Here is a 13,239-nt window from a genome sequence, read left to right as displayed (position 1 = left end):
TGCAGGATGGAATACTACGCAGCCATAAAAAAGAACAAAATCATGAATTTCGCAGCAACCTGGATGGAACTGGAGTCTATAATACTGAGTGACCTCTCACAGAAACAAAGATCCGAGTATCACATGTTCTCACTCATATAATGGACCTTGAACATCCAATGTAATACTAGAAGAAAATGACTGACGGTACTGGGAAACTATGGCGGGGAGGGGGATGGGATTAACAGTCGCAAATATCTGTCTGAGGATGGGGAAACATCTCTTATCAACAGTGCCTGAATGAAACATAATTGTACACCTAACCCTTAACTGTACTCCAGAAAATCATAATAAAAAATATTGATTATAAAAAAAAAGAGAGAGATGATAAAAAAGCATGCAACCAAGAAGTATTGTAGAGAGGTAGTAGGCAGGAAATTAATTAAAATAAGACATTTTAATGGACTTTGTGATATTGTGATATTTATTATATTTTTTTTAATTTTGTAATGGATGTGATTTCTTTTCTCATTTAGAATGAGTCCTTAATTTTCTACCTAAGAATTTATAATTTCATCTTCTTTTTAAAGAGGGCTCCAAGAATGATCTCAGTTTCAGGTCCCACAAAACCTGCATCTGATCCTGGTTGAGAGTCTTGCCTGTCAGTCTCAAGAGCTGAGGTTATATTTTGTCAGGAATCGAAGAGCAGAGAAGACGTCAACTAATCAGTTTTTAATGCAAATTTGTATAAGAATAAACATAAATCTTTATATAACAGTGTTGCGATTTTATCTTCCACAGACAGTGTTGATAATTACTTGTGAATTAAATGCTTTTTTTTTTAAGTTTTCTTTTTACTTTGTTATTTTGCTGCAGGAATTTTTCTGCTGATTCTCCATTTTGAAGCAGAAGGACTTGCCTATAAAGTATAACTATTTTGCTCAGATCGAAGTTCCTTCCCTAGCATCATGATGCTATTAATACATCACATCCATTTTATCCATATCACTTTTCCCGGGTTTGGCTACCGGCACAGATTAATAGTTGTCTTTGCATTATGTAGTGGAACTTAATTTCTATTTGAATGTTTAACACCATTGTAATGATTTTATTGCAATTAAGAATGATAAATGTTTCCCTTCCAGTCTCAAAATCAATATTCACAAAGTGGAAGAGATAGGCAGTTAGTAGAACTGGAGACTGCCAAGGAACTGAAGGAAGATGAAGGAAAATGGAAAAACACAAGTACTGCTTAAGCACCTACTGTGTGCTGGACACTCTGCCAGGTATTTTACACACTAGAATTGGCAGTAACAAAAATAATAGCAAAAACAGCTAACATTTACTGTACACTTACTCTGAGGCAAGTACTTTCTGTACATTTCCTCAGTCTTCCTACTACTTCTATGAGACAAATATTATTTGTATTTCTATGCCTCTTCATGAATGAGAAATCTGATATTCAAGAAGTTAAGAAACTTTCCCATAATCATAGAAATGGTGAGTGGAAAACTCAGGACTTGAATTCAGGTCCGTCCAGTTCCAAAGCTCCAAAAATGTAATATCCATTGTATTTGTTTTTTATCACTGCATAAGAAATCACTACAAACTTACACCCATTTATCATCTCACAGTTCTGTAGGTCAGAAATCTGGGTGGGCTCAGCTGTGTTCTCCGCTTAGGTTCTCACAGGTTAAAATCAAGATACAGGCCAGATTGGGCTCTTGTCTGGAAAACTTGAGGAAGAATCCACTTCCAAGCTGATTCAGGTTGTTGGTAGAATTCAGTGCTTTAAGGTTGTGAGACTAAGGTCCCCATTTCTTTGATGGTTGTCAGTCAGGGTCTGTTCTCAGCTTCTAGACACCTCCCTTCATTCCTTGTCACAGGGACCTCTATCTTTAAGCCACAAGGGTACATTGAGTCTTTCTCACACTTTCTATACCTTTGACTTCTTCTGCTATCAGCCAGTGAAAACTCTGCTTTTAAATGAGTCACATGATTACACTGAGCCCACACAGAAAATCTTCCTTTTGATGAACTCAAAGTTAACTGATGGTAACCTTAATTACATCTGCAAAGTTACTTTGTGGTATAACGTAGCATAATCATGAATGTGATCGTTCATTATATTTACAGTTCAGGAAAACAAAATAGAAAATCTTTGGTCAGGGTTGGGGGAAGAATCTTGTAATTCTCCCTACCACACCCATACTATCCTCTGTACCACATATATGCTCTCACAATTCAGTCCTGACCACAATTTTTTCAAGAAATTAGTATTTACTCTAGGACAATGAGAAAACCAGGACTTATAGCCAGAGTGATCACTGGGATAAAGAAAGTAAGAAATCTAGATTTCTCACAAAGATAGCCCTATGTGTAATATAGCATCAGTTCCCCCATCACCATCCTTCACTGAGCTCTGTTTCAGCCATAATGAAGGTGCTCAGAGGCAGCACGCACTCATCTGCAGCCTTTGTAGGTAAATAGTTCCCTCTGCCTAAAAATTTCTACTCCACTTCTGGTTGGCTCTTTTTCTGCAGGTTTTACAAAAACCTTCTTTCTTTGGGAACCACTTCCCACACCATACTGGAGTAGAAGTTCCATTTGTACTAATGAACTTTGTTTTTAACCCATTATACTATCTATCACTTGGCAATCTTTATTAAAACTCCTATCTTCTTATTCATCCCTACCCGCTGATACAGTCCATTTGGTTGCTGATCTAGACATGTTTTGCATGACTTCAGATTATTTCTTTGTGGTTAGGACTTTTGTACAAGTTAATTCCCTTTGGTAAAAAAATAAATCAATAAAGATTCAACTCTCAAAATAAAGGCATTGAAAGAGTACAAGATAGCAGGGGGAAAAAAATCTTACTTGTCCCTACATCACTTTTAAAATTCTCATTAATGTCATGACATTCCTAGCAGACACATTCCCATGGTTAATTATAGTCATTTCTTTTTTCCTACCCATTACTTTGATATAAATTTAACTAAAAAATAATCTCCAAGAGAAAACATGTTTGGATTCATAGATCATTTTTCTTTGGGCTTCATGAGCTGCATTTATTGACAAACCAAACTAAATATAAAAATTAACAAGAGAAATGATGAGAACCTATTTGTAAGTGTGTGTCATCTTAATTAAAGTAAAATCTGAAAGAAAAATAGTCAAATGGAAAAATTTATTTAAACCCTAATTTAATAGTTTTTGAAAAGTAATCCTATTTCAAAAAAGTTATTATCAGTTTGAGACTAGGAAGAAAAGAATATTTGAGAGACTCCAAGAAAGAGAATAATAGGTATCTAGAACTAGAAAGATTAAAATAGCAAGTTTTTATACAAATAAATATTGAGCTTTAAAGCCACAGCAATACAAAATTATTCTGGTACTATCTGGACATATTATTTTTAAAAACTAAAATAATTAAAAAATCATTAGGAAGCAATCATCAATGTTTGAATCCTGAGAACTACAGAAGGATTTAGAGACAAGATAGGTAGAAAAGAAATCTGATCTTTGAAGAAGTTTCTCTTTTTCTCTGGTCACTTCAAAATTGCCTTCAGTCAGGAGTCTAAAATTTCTCACACATGCAATTTTTGTAGCCCAACTGTACTGGGTAAGGCAAGTTTTAGAAAGTAGACCAAAATTTAATGTGAGACAAACCCAGACCAATATAACACAGAAAGAAATAACATTTTTAAAATTTCCTGCCTAATTTGATCTCCAAATGCAGGTAAATTTGAAACTTAAAGTTTAAAATGAATTATTCATCTAACTTTTCCCAATTTTCCACCAAAATACCAATAAAGGCACAGGGAAAAAAAACTAAAGCATAAAACACTAGAAAACCGCTTTCTGCGCTACTCAGAGAGGGGGTTATATGGCGTTGTTCTGAATTCCCGTCATAACTTAAAGGGAAACATTCACAAAGTCTGGAGCCCTTGATGTCCTGCAAATGAAGGAAGAGGGTGTCCTCAAATTCCTTGCAGCAGGAACCCACTTAGGTGGCACCAACCTTGACTTCCAAATGGAACAGTACATCTATAAAAGGAAGAGTGACAGCATCTACATTATAAATCTGAAGAGGACCTGGGAGAAGCTTCTGCTTGCTGCTCATGCCATTGGTGCCACTGAAACCCTGCTGATGCTAGTGTCAGTGTCGTATCTTCCAGGAATACCGGCCAGTCGGTTGTCCTGAAGTTTGCAGCAGCCACTGGAGCCACTCCTATTGCTGGCTGCTTAACTCCTGGAACCTTCACCAAGCAGATCCAGGCAGCCTTCCAGGAGCCCCGTCTGCTGGTGGTTACTGATCCCAGGTCTGACCACCAGCCTCTCCCGGAGGCATCTTATGTTAACCTGCCCACCACTGCTCTGTGTAACACAGACTCTTCGGCACTATGTGGACATTGCCATCCGGTGCAACAACAAGAGAGCTCACTCAGTGGGTCTGATGTGGATGCTGACTCAGGAAGTTCTACGCATGCGTGGCACTATCTCCCCATGAACACCCATTGGAGGCTATGCCTGATTGCTGCTTCTACAGAAATCCTGAAGAGATGGAAAAGGAAAAGCAGACTGCTGCTAAAAGAGCTGTGACCAAAGAAGAATTTCAGGGTCAATGGACTGCTCCAGCTCCTGGGTTCACTGCTACTCAGCCTGAGGTTGCAGACTGGTCTGAAGGTGTGCAGTTGCCCTCTGTGCCAATTCAGCAGTACCTACTGAAAACTGGAGTGCTCAATCTGCCACAGAAGACTGGTCTCCATCTCCCACTGCTCAGGTCACTGAATGGGTCAGGGACAACCACTGAGTGGTCTTAAGCTGTTCTTCCACAGGCTCTTAAGCAACATGGAAATAAGGTTGGCAGAAAATAAACATCAGTTTCTAAGGGGAAGAAAAAACACTAGAAAACCATGCTATTAGCTATGTTGTAGCCATATGTGGTCACCATTTTCAAGGCTGATAAAGTGAGATTGCTGATTGAAGAGAGATCTACATGTCTTGCCTTGCCAGCCCACATAAGATGGAGGAAGGCACAGGCATATTCTTGTCTCTGTTTGGGTCCCCTGGTTGCAACAAAACCTTGCTAACTTAACACAAAAGGAATTTGAAAGAAATAATTTTGAGGTTCGCCAAATTGATGGAAGATTGGAAAACCAGCCTTTAAAATGATCAGGACCTAAGATAGCACCAGATAATAAATTAGATACCTACTGATAAGCGGGGACCTTCCTAAGCCTTGTGGAAGGAAAAGTAAAAGATCTTCAGCATCTAAATTAACTTTCTCCTCCTTTTGCTCCAGGAAGAAAACATCTGCTTGGCCTAGTTAGAAGTTGTGCCTGTAGCTAGGCTAAGGAAGAGTGGAGCTCTGCACTACAATTCCATCAAATGGTATTCAATGACTTCCCACTGAAATTAGAATACAACTCAAAACTCTTTGCCACAGCCTGCAGGATATCAATGATCCAGTCTCAGGCACCTCCCATCTCCATCTCCTTCTTCTCTCTTGTTCACTACGAGCCCACTTCACATTCTTCTTGCAGCCACTGCCTTAGAGCACTTGTACTTACCATTCTGTCTATCCAGAAAGCTCTTCCCCCCAGGACATCCTCTAGTTAATCTCATGACAAATTCCCTCTCATTACTTACATCCAGTTCTTTTTTTTTTGAGTTGGAGTCTCACTCTGTCACCCAGACTGGAGTGTAGTGGCCGCTCCCGGCCACCGCTGCCTCGACCTGCTGGGCTCCAGCGTTCCTTCCACCTCAGCCTTCTGAGTAGCCAGAATTACAGGCATGCACTACCATGCCTGGCTGATTTTTTGATTTATTGTAGAGATGAGGTCTCGCCAAGTTGCCCAGGTGGGTCTCGAACCCGCGGGTTCAGGCATTCCACTCACCTCAGCCTCCTAAAGCACAGGATTACAGGCTCAGATGACACCTTCTCAGAGAATCCTCCCTAACCATGTCTCTTCCTTTTCCACCTTCACACACTTCAATCACATTTTCCTGTTTTATTTTTATGATAATTATCAACATCTAAAATTGTCTTATCTATTGGCTCATTCTATTATTATCTGTCTGGTCCCCTTTTACTCTTCTACAATAAGACCATACCTGAAGGGTACAGACTATACCTGTTTTCCCCAGTGTGTCTATATCACTTACTTAGTGCTTGGACACAGTATGAAATCAGCAAAAATTAAAATGAAATAATGAATCAATATTGCAGCACTTGCTACATTTCTTAGAATTAATTGTAGATCTGTTTCTCATGATGAACTACAGGATCTTCCAGGATAAGGACTGTGTCTTCCTCACCTCTGTGCCCTAGTGCCCACACAGTGTCCAGCTCATGGAAAGGTTTTCCACAAATGCTTATCAATGTGAATTCTATTTACTGTGGTCTCTTTCTTTATGAACTGGTAGGCAGGCAGGCTGTACCTAGAGAAAGCTATTTTCGAAAATGATTTCAAATCAGATTTCATAAGATGATAATAGCTAGAATAAAAAGTCCTCCCCATGAAAGCTCTTAAAACAGTGCAAACACTCTTAAACATTTATAGCCCTAGAATTTCTTTTGCCCAGCGCCTGTCTCCAACGGAATGAATAAATGTGGCTAGGAAGTTCATCCAAACTGTCAACAGATGAGCGAGAGGCTCAGATCAAGGGGCTCCTCCTAGACATTCCATCTTGTCGAAGGGCAAGACAATGAGAACCATCACCCAAAAAACCCTCCGAGGAAACTGAACAAATAACTCCTCTGGTAATAAATAAATAGTTCAGCTGGGAAATTGTAATTGTGTGTATAATGCAACTCAGATATAGGGCATAATTACACTCTAGAATCCATGCAGTAATAAAAAGCTCCAGTCAGGGAAAAGAATGCTTGTTTGCCATGGTTTGACAGGCAAGCAACAAACAAGAACCACTTTTTCACCCTTTATTCAATAAAATCAGCATATTAAATATTCAGACTGTCTCCATTAAGCAATTCAGTTCTACCTCTCTTCCCTCCTCCCTCCCCACCTCTTCTTGTTTTGTTTTCATCAAGTCAGGGAAGGAAAAAAATAAAACCAAGTTCATGATGTGATTTTTAATGAAGACACAGCTCAGAGGTTCTACTGCATTTAGGAATTACCTTTGTAGTCCATCGGGGATCAGGGATCTAGGACCCTGATGGGGGAGGGTAGTCTGAGGGAGACCTCAGACAGCAAACAGGCAGATAACCATTTTCAACCAAGGATAATGAAAATGTTTTTGTAGGAGGGGGAGCATACAGAAAGAGAGAGAAGGAATCAGCTTCCCCCCACAACACAGGCCAATAAGAAAAGGCACCTGGCCTGAAAATATCTTTAACTGCATGCTATGAGTTGTGAACTGTAGCTAATGAAACAGCTGAAAGCACAACATGGAATAAAAGAGCCAGAGCAAAAGGAGAGAAAGGTTAACAGGCTAAGGAGCTAGATTAGCATGATTAAGTGAGAAACTGGCATACATTGTAAATACGATTGACTAATCTCGGGAAGATACTGAGAGGGGATTAGAATATTTTCTTGGACAACCAAATTGCTGCCTACCTCCTTCCTATCCTCCCATTTGGAAGAAGGTTTGGACTTCTCTATGTTAATCTGCCTTAGAAAGAAAAGGATACAAATAGACAAGAGGAAAAAGGGACTCTGGTAATGTCACTTTCTCCAGAATGAATGGGAGAAAACAATCGTCATGATTCTTTCAGAGTCCTGGCAGCAGCAACAAGCCTTAACCCTGACTCTGTCTCTGATGCTGATAGGCAGAGGTAAGGGGTGTCTACAGGCAGGACAATGGGAGACTGGTCCTCGCTAGCAAAGGAAGGATTAGGTCAACAGTAATGAGCAATGGCGAGGCGGAATGCAAATTGCAAAAATTTATGAAGTTGTTTCTGCTCAGTGAGCAGATTCCAGATAAGTGGAGTGTTAATAAGGCAGGCGAGTTTTTCAGCGGTGCCAGCTGTTAGGAAGATGCTGGCATGCTTTTAACCCGGTATTTATTGGATGCTGCTCATTGCTGTGACAGCACACACGCGTACACAAGCATGTTTATTCACAACATGCATAATCATGCTGTCACAACACAGACGCTCATCAGTGGCCTGACTCATGAGCAGGGGGGGCATATCTAAAACCCAGGTCCTTAAGGAAAACTTCTGAAAGAGCTCCCTTTCACTAAAAGTAATGGATCCCTCCAGGCTGCCCCATAACGGACTATGGCTTCTGTGAGAATAAACAGGCATAAGGGGAGGACTTGGTTCCTTTTTTATGCAGAGCAGAGCCTCATAAGGAATTCATCCTGAACAAGCTGAGTAATTTGGTTGCAGTGTCCTGTAAATTTGGGAGGGTATAACCGAACAGTTATTGCATGTGATTGCAGGGCTTTAAGGTGCTTTAATGGTCTCTGAGCACCCTGTGCAAATGTATCTTGTAGAATTAGTGGCAATGAAAAACCCAGGAAGCTCAGTGACAAACTGAGCTCCTTTGAACGCACTTGAATATGTATGCAAGCTATTAAAGATTCTGTAATATGAAACAAAATGGTTCTTCATGCACACTTAAAGAACAACAGGAAAACTGGCTGAGGAGAAGACTGGAAAAGTCATAGGAATTTTTAAATGGAAAAGAATTTCATCCAAGCAGATTACATATGATTAAGCAGGAAAGACTAGGCGCCAACACTTGGTGCTGATCACGTGCCAACTATATACATAACATACTCCCTCTTATGAAACTCCAGGCCATATCATTCTACAGAGAAGGAAACAAAGCCTCGAAGAGGTTATGATGTGCCCAAAGTCATAGCCACTTGGGAAGTGGCAGGGCTGAGACTCAGTCACAGCTCTGACTGAAAACCAACCCTTGCTCCTACAAGCGCCTACTCCAAACCACCTGAGGTAAAGAAGGGATTTATTGAAGAGTCAAGCTAGAAACATGGCCCTAGAGTGGACTGAGTTTAAGAAGCTAGAAATAAATTCAGTAACAAGTACTAGAAAAAAGTTTCCTCAAAGATGTATTCATGACCAATTCTGTGAGGTGTGACTATAAACTGAAGTCAAGAGAATGACTTCATAAGATGCACCTGGTAGTCAGGCTCAGGACTTTATAGCCTCACTGTGGTCACATCACTTATGAAAGCAGCATGCCTCTGACCACAACCAACCACCCCAGCATCATTCAGGGCCTTCCACTCTCTGTGGACCTATCTAAGCAGCACCCTGACACTCAATGTATATTATATTCCATTCCCTTCTTTCCTTTGTCCTGACAATTTCAAGTTTTGAAAGTAGCTCAAGTGTTATATAATATGTCATACTTCCTACTACTGTTTGACATTGGTGGAGATTGCTGGAAATGCAAAACCTAATCCCAAAAGAATGAACCTCTGTTTATGAAACGATGAGTATTGTTGGGGCGCATCTCCATAGTGTGGAAGGTGCAGGGGACATCAATTCTGGTTTTGGGTCTGCTGCTATAGTACTGTGCAGCCTTGGGCAAGTCACTCAACCTCTTTGGGCTTCCATTTCCATAAAAGAAAGAGGTTGGACTAGAATTGTGTGATTCTTACACAGGTCCACTGCTTTTTCTGAGACATACAGAAATGTGAAGGGTGGGGCATTTTTGGTTGTCACAATTACTAGGGAAAAACAATCCAGTCTCAAATGCCAAAGTCCTCTGATGGTCTGAATCCTTTTTAATTCCTTCTTTTCTGACATTCTATTGATTCACTGGAGGAAGGACTGCTAGATAGCAATGCCTTTCTCAGATTCCTCCCAAATCATATCAGGTGGTATCCAAAAGGCAAGGACTTTATTGTTTTGTTGGTATGAAATCAGGACAGAATATTTTAAATCTGACTATGGTCTGATACTTGCCCAGCACACAGTCAGTTCAGAAATCCAGAAGGCAATTCTTGTGGTTGCTGTTGTTGTTGCTGTTGCTGCTTATAGGGGATTAGCACTTTTCTCTGCAATTACCTCTCTGATCCCTTGGTTTCCTGTTTTGCTTTCTGGGCATCCTTTCATGTTTGCAAACTGCTTTCTTCAAACATTTGGAATCATTATAAATGGCAAAAAAGTCTTCTGGGGTTTTTTAGGAGAAAACAGGTAGATCCTCAAATTTTGGTCCCCTGCACCTTTTGGGTTTTGAGCTCACAGTGCCTGCCACAACTAGTGCCCCCTACAGGAAGGGAGAGTGTGTATGTTATAGAACAACGCAGAGCTGATACATAGATTCCAATCAACTCCAGGCACATTTATTCAGCAAACTTCCTTCTGACTTCTTCACTTACTGACGCCAGGGAATTCAAACTAATGATCTAGCCAAAATCTTTGGATTTTGAATCATAATTATGTTAATCCTTTTCACAAAGCCATCTTTTGATTCTCTGTATTTACATAAATTTTCAACTTATTTTTTTTATTTCCTCGCTCAAGTCTTTTAATTTCCCTGTCCTCCTGGTGATTGCATTCCTGATCTTCTACATTTCTTACCAGTTGGTTTCTAATTTTTTCTCCTATCTGGGATTTTCTCCTTGACTACTGTGTGTCCTAAACTCAGAATATGTTTGGAAAATCCTTAACATCTACTCATTGCAAAGACCCCCTAGGGAGTGGGCACTTACCTCAAGAGCCTAAATCATGCTGACACCAGTATCCTGGCCTATCTGGAAGGCTGGGGAGACAGATTCTCCCCCTCAAGAGTCTCTGGGGAAGATTTTTCTAATGGAAGACAGAGTGAGGGTTACAAATGGGAAAGGGGTAGCAATCAAATTGCACCGTCTTCTGGTCCTGCTCTTCCACCAAAGGAAAAATAAATAAACAGTTTTTAAATCTCTGTTTGAGACAAGTATCATTGCCAATGCCCAAATACATAAATAATGAGTCCTAGCAGAATAAACAACTTGGGCCAGCCTTCATCTGGTCCAGACAAGAAATTAGTAGAAGACATGATCCAACAGTACAGTAGAGCATTTAGGAGTATTTGGGATGTTGTGGGCAATGTCATGAGCAACACCAAGGAATAGTCAGTGTACTGGACTTGGGCCCTTTAGATAAAATCCCAAAGAGGTTGGCCTAGAAGGAAAGCACATGTGATCCTTAGAACATACAAGAATTTCAAGTGTCAGAGACTGCTCAGAAGGATGAAGCCTTGGTAGGACCTCTCAGGGGTCATCCCACCAAAGAATGGGTTTCATGGGGGACCATGTCTAAGCCATCACCCATACATAAAATCAATTTATTTCTCTACATATTAATACATACTAGGATGTGAATAGAACCACCTCTAATTAATTCTAGAGTGGATTAACTCTGAGATGATGGTATGAAGTTATGTGTTGCTTAAGTGAGGAAACCAGTTGTTTAACCACCAAAACATTTCCAGTGGCACTAGCTTGGTAGATTTGTCCCAAACACTGGGATATAACTATTATATTTTCAGAGAAGATTGGACAAATTTTATTAAAATTTTAAAGTCTTTTGAAAAAATCTATCAGAAAATTCTCTAACTAAATTTCTTCATGTTACACTCCAAATCCATTTACAAAGCACCCATTTAGTTGCTCAGAAACAACTCTGTTACAGTCTGCCTAATTATATAAACATTCTCCTTTCCCTAAAGGGTCTTCTATTTACCATTTATATCCTAGGCTTTCACATACCTTGGTACAAGAGATAAAATGATGTAATTGGGCATACACGTTATTTAGATATAGGAATCATAGGGCCCTGAAAGGAAGAGGGACACCTGGAATAAAGTGGTGGAGTGAGAGTAAAGTGCCCGTGATGAAAATCAAGTTTGAATTCAGAGTTGACACTCCAGTTTGGTTTAGCCAATTTAGGTTTATTTGTTTTGCTGAGAAATTATAGAAAAATTAAAGACTGACTCACCATTACCTCAAGCAATGTTTTAACTGAGCCACCATAATTATGAACACAAAAAATGGAATTCCTGGAACTCCATTCTTTGAATTGTTTACTAGATAGAAACATAAAATGTTGAGTTAGACTAGCAATTATTTAATTTAGGGTTCTTTTCTACAGAGGAATTTCTCTAACCATGTTTCTGACACCTGGGTCCACAAAACTCAGCTTAAACATGTTCAGGGACTATGTAGCCTATGCTATCCCAGAATAAATTTAATTATTTAAAAAATCTCTCAGCCGGGCATGGTGGGTCAAGCCGTAATCCCAGCACTTTGGGAGGTTGAGGCGAGAGGATTGTCGGAGTCCAGAGGTTCGAGACCAGCCTGGGAAACTTGGTGAAACTTTGTCTCTATCATAAATAATTTTTTAAAAAATTGGCTGGGTGTGGTGGCACATGCCTATAGTTCCAGCTACTTGGAAGGCTGAGGCAGAAGGATCACCTGAGCCCAGCAGGTTGAAGTTGTAGTGGCCATAAGCCTGCCACTGCACTCCAGCTTGGGCATCAGAAACTCTCTCATTTTGAGTTCAAACTTTTTTTTAAAAAATTTACACTACTGGTCTTGGCTCTCCTGACACACACACACACACACACACACACACAAACCCTCTTTCTTGCCCTTTTTTTTTTTTAACCGATGTCACATTCCTCATCAGACACTTCTGGCAAAACATCTTTTGTTGATGCAATCAATGCTCATATTTCATGATTTCCATCTCCTTCATTATCCCAGTTAGCATTCTCTAGACAGATATCTGGAACAAAACACAGCTCCCTAAGACTGTGGATGTTACCTCTTAGTCAATGCTATCTAACATGACATCGTTTGTAATACAATCAATTTTTAATGCTTAGTTCCATTTCTTTATTATTAATGTATATAAAGTTATCATTAAAAAGTTAGTTGATTATGAAAAAGTAATTTTCAGAATAGGAAACACAAATGACCAAGAATTAGACCAAACGATGTTCTACCTCATTACTAAGTAGGGAAATGCAAATTAAAAGGAAAATGAAAGATAATTTATTAGATGGGCAAATTTTTAAAGTCTAATGGTAGAAGAGTTGTCAAGGATGTGAAAAAAATGGGAACTCATATACTTGCTAGTGAGAGTACAAATTTGTTTAACCACTTTGTTTTCTGTTTGTGTTTTATTTCAAAGATATGGGGTACAATTCGGGATTAGGTATACAAGTGGTCATTGTACAGGACAAGTTTGGGTCTCCCATTGATCCCCACTTCTCCTGGTTTAAGATCAGATACCCTTATTGATGAAGTATGCCCCCCCCCACTACTGCTAAT

At 39.6% G+C, this 13,239-nt stretch overlaps 1 pseudogene; it reads left to right on the top strand.

Annotated features, from left to right (window-relative positions):
• Window positions 1-4,805, top strand: part of LOC103270468 — a 66,791-nt pseudogene extending 61,986 nt beyond the window's left edge.
• The last annotated feature ends 8,434 nt before the right edge of the window (window positions 4,806-13,239 follow it).

This window comes from Carlito syrichta, unplaced genomic scaffold, assembly GCF_000164805.1.
Source record: "Carlito syrichta isolate Samal-C Ts95f unplaced genomic scaffold, Tarsius_syrichta-2.0.1 Scaffold309848, whole genome shotgun sequence".
Lineage (NCBI taxonomy): Eukaryota > Metazoa > Chordata > Mammalia > Primates > Tarsiidae > Carlito > Carlito syrichta.
Note: the sequence above shows the minus strand (reverse complement) of the source record. Positions and strands in the feature narration are given on the sequence as shown.